The sequence below is a fragment of the Athene cunicularia genome (genome assembly GCF_003259725.1).
Source record: "Athene cunicularia isolate RWA chromosome 2 unlocalized genomic scaffold, athCun1 chr2_part1, whole genome shotgun sequence".
In the NCBI taxonomy this organism is placed as follows: Eukaryota; Metazoa; Chordata; class Aves; order Strigiformes; family Strigidae; genus Athene; species Athene cunicularia.
Genome location: NW_020799095.1, coordinates 3,196,181 through 3,200,231, shown reverse-complemented (window position 1 = coordinate 3,200,231; position 4,051 = coordinate 3,196,181).

The window sequence follows — 4,051 nt, the reverse complement described above, 5'->3', positions numbered from 1 at the left end:
AGGATAACCCCCATGGGTGTTGCCAGGCACTAGCACCCATACTAATGCCCCTCAAATCAAGGTAGGAAACGATGAGCCCCAGACAACTGGTGGCAGCACAGGTCTGGGTGACCTGCCAAGGGCCTTGCCCAGCTCTCCAGGAACAGTGTTCCTCTTTGTCTGTGTCATCTCCCACGGCTCTTGGTGCTGCCCACATGGCAATTTCCCTTTTCATTCAAACCTCCTGCTGCTGCAGGGGGTCACATTGCAGGGAGCCTTGTCAGGAGCCATCGGGCAGCAGGGTGTCCCCTGGAGGCTTCAGTGGCAAACCTAGGGGTGATGATTTGAATTCCCACCCCACCCCCAAATCCCTTATTTTCTGTCCTTCCAAGTTAAAGTGTGATAAAACCAGCCTGCTGTCCATCAAAACCAACAGCCTTTCCAGCGTGGTCCCAGGTCTCAAGCTCTGGGCTAGAAAGGTGACAATGCTAGTGGTCACCACGCATCGAGGTTGCCCACCTGTTGCTGCATGCAGGTGTTCTGGCTGACAAAGACCCAGACTGGCACCTTCCACAATGCAGGTTCAGCCCAAGTCCTGCTGGGGTCCTCCAGGGACATTTAGAAGAGCCACCCCCTTCCCTGCAGGATCCATTTCATGGAAATCCCTTGTTCCCTCCCAGCGCTGCAGACGGGGACGTTGTAACGGAGACAGGCTCAGCACTGGGAGGATACTCAGCCCAGAGATATATAATTCATCTTCCAGATGAAATACAGCCCAAGTCTTGGAAGTCATTAAATAAATACTTGTGATCTGTCCTGAGGGGTTAAGGTGTGTGGTCACCACTCCATGGCGCTGCTAGGGTTCAGCTCTTCTGCCCTCCCAAGTTGTTTTTTGGTTTTTGGTTTTTTTTTCATTTTCCATGGGGTGAAGTGGCATATTCATTCCTTTGTCCTTAAACTATGAAATAGTTGCTTTGATTTGTCCTGGTTTCCAGCAGTAATAAAAGCAAAACCTTGAAGATAAAAAGCGTGTCTGAAGGGTGTTTAGTGCCCTCTTTGCAAAGTTGCAAGTATTAAACCGGTTTCTTGAGCTAGGATGGAGTGGGGGGAAGGTGCCAGTGCTTGCAGCTGCCTTACCCCAGTCTCTAACAGTTTGATTCGTTGCTCCTTGCAGACTCTGTCAACTTTTGCAAACACTAAAGGTATTGGAACCCAAGGGTCAGGTGCTGTGCTCAGCATCCTCAGGACACAGCTCTCTGCTGGCTCTTCTCCCCAAAGCAGCTCGGGCTTCTTGTACTCAGGTATTTTTCTTAGGTTTTTTGGAAGATACCAGCTTGCTTATCCCTCTGGCCAGGCATAGAGAGGGCCCAGAGAGCTCCAGCACCTCAGGGCATGCAGAGGGTGCAGATCCCTGTGTCTCCCCCGCCCCTGCTGCTGCCAGCATCCTCCTTCCCTGAGCTGCTTGTGCAATCCTAAACTTAGCTCATGTTTTGAGGACTTGGAATGATGGCAATTTTCAGATCAGCTCGGTGGCGGGAGCAGTTTGGTGTGTGACTGATACATGGTGGGTGAATTTATTCCCTGCAGAAGGGGTTTGGGTGTTTTTGTGGGGTGTTTGAGGCTGAAGGCAGTGGGGGAGCAGGGCCTGAGGGAGCACAGAAGAGGATCAAGTTTGATTTTTAAGTTTTGCTGCTGAAGCAGGTGGTGGCTTCCTCCAGCTATTGGTGTTGCATCAGGGCTCAGCACCTCGTGCTCCATGTGGTGCCAGTCAAGGGCAAAGCTGGCCTGCTAAAACCCTGCCTTGCTGAGCTGAGCTTAACCCTGGGCTAACTGTCAAGAGTGTTTTGAGAGAGGGAAGAGCTTGCGAGTCCAGTGTGAGTGTTGCCCAAACCAGGGTGGAAAATGCCAACCTCAGCCTTGTCTGTTCAGTTCAGCATTTTCTGAAGTTGTGCTTTCTTTACACCTTTCCAATACCTGTTGAATAAAAAAATTGGAGAAGGGGGTGGTTTGAGCATCTCCAGTACCCGGGCAAGGAGGGAGGATGTCAAGAAGGGTGACAGTGGGGGGAAACAAAAGCTGATGGAGAAATACCAGCCCCAGCCCATCCTGCACCCTCCATCTCCCCCCCACCGCCATTACGCCAGGGGTTTGGCTGCAGCCTGATGCGGGTCCTGGTGGGTGGGGATGAGGAGCACGAGGCAGAGCAGGGCTGGGGGGGATCAGCAAAGGGGTTCTGGGGACCCCAAGGCAGGGTGAGATCCACGAGCTGCCAACGCTGAAGTGGGCAGAGAGGGCTTTGGGGTAAGATCCCTCCCCAGCTGTGTGTGACCAGCTCCCAGGACGGACAGATGGACAGAGCTGACACTGATTTCTTTCGGAAATGCCAAAAATGGGTTGCCAATGTGACTGCATTTCGTAGTCTCTTAATTCGCCTTAAATATTTTGAGTAACTCCCCCAGGAAAACACGCGCCTGGCAGCAGCAGACCATTCTGCCCGAGAGGAGGGAGCTGCCGCTCGAGTTCTGCGAGACTGAAGAGCTGTCACCATCCCTGTCTGTCTGTCCTGCCACCCTTCATCCAACCCTCCGCTGCTGTTTCTGCCTCTAAGGAAGGCAGACCTGAGGCAGGTTTGTAGGAAATGTGGTGAAAGCAGACTTGCAAGATGGCTCTGACACCTGTGCTGGGCTCTGCTGCCTTGTCTGGTCCTAAATTTCAGCGCAGTGATGGAGCATTAAGGCTCTGCCGCGCTTTGCCTGCTGCGTGTCCCGGGGGCGTGGGAGGGGAGAGGCTCTGAAATTCATCTCCCAGCACCGACTGTGTCCCTCCTCTCCCTGAAGCTCTGCCTGCAGAGGGTGGTGAGACCCTCGGTCCCCCCTTGCCCACACAGGTTGACTCCTGGTGGGGGGCTGATGTGGAGCCACGGGTATGGGGAGGGGAGTGGGCCCTGCACCGGGGAGGGGGGGCTCTTCCCATGCCGAAGGTGGTCTGTGGGGAAATGTGATGGGCACCATACCCCAGAACCTGGGAGAGAGCTGCCCCCTCACCCCCCGTGGATCCTGTGGGATCCAGCACAAGGTCCCTCCCCCTGCAGTGCTCAGCACCCCGGGGGGGGGGAGAGGGGGGTGTCACAGGGGTTCTCCCGGGGTGTCGATACCCCCAGGGGTTGACCACAACTGGTGGCCCAGGTGTGGGAGGAGGTTGTCCCCCACCTCAGGGTCAGGGAGGGGGGGTGCTTCTGGTTGAGGTGCCCCAGGGCTGTGAGGTGACATGGGCCAAAGCCAGACAACCCCCCCTGGAGAGGAGGACAGATCTGGGGCTCCAGGACACGGGCACAGGCTGCCACGAGGGCTGGTGGAGCCTCCAGCCCTGGTGATGGCCAGGATCCCACCAGACATGGCCCTGGGCAATCTGCTCTGGGCTTGAGCTGGCCTTGGTCTGGGTGGTCTCTGGGGGTCCCCATGAGTCCCACAGAGCTTCATGGCCTGCAGGAGTTAACTGCGGGTGTTGGAAGTTTCCGTGGGCTTAAGAAGCACCAACTACTTGAGTGTAAACCCTTCGAGCCACTGCTGCCACATGCCAGCACCCAGCCCTGGTGCTGGGGAAGGGCTTTGGGTGCAGGACGGGTGCTGCCACCCTGCCTGGGCTCCACCTCCCCTCCCCGTGTGGCTCCCTCAGCACCACCCCCCATCCCCAGGATTCTTCCCTCGGCCTCTTGCTGCCATGACGGGGACCTGGCGGAGGGTCCCCCAGCATTTGGGACCCTGATGCCTCTTCCTGACCCTTTTTCCTGGCTGTGGCAGCAGGGTGCCCCCCATCCATCCCAGCGGCCCCTCCTCTGGTCCCCTTGGAAACGCATCCAGGGGCGGAAGCACGGGGAATATTAAGCAGGTGCAGCCCCTTCAATTCCCTTTTGAGCGGGGACAGAGCGGGGCTTGTTCCTGGCATGGCAAGCGCCGTGGCTGCTGAGGGGAGAGGAGACCCCCGGCCCCACTGATCCCTCCCCCCAGTCCCTACACACACCACACCCCCCCCCATGGCTGCATGGGACGAGGCCAAGGGGTACACGGTGGAT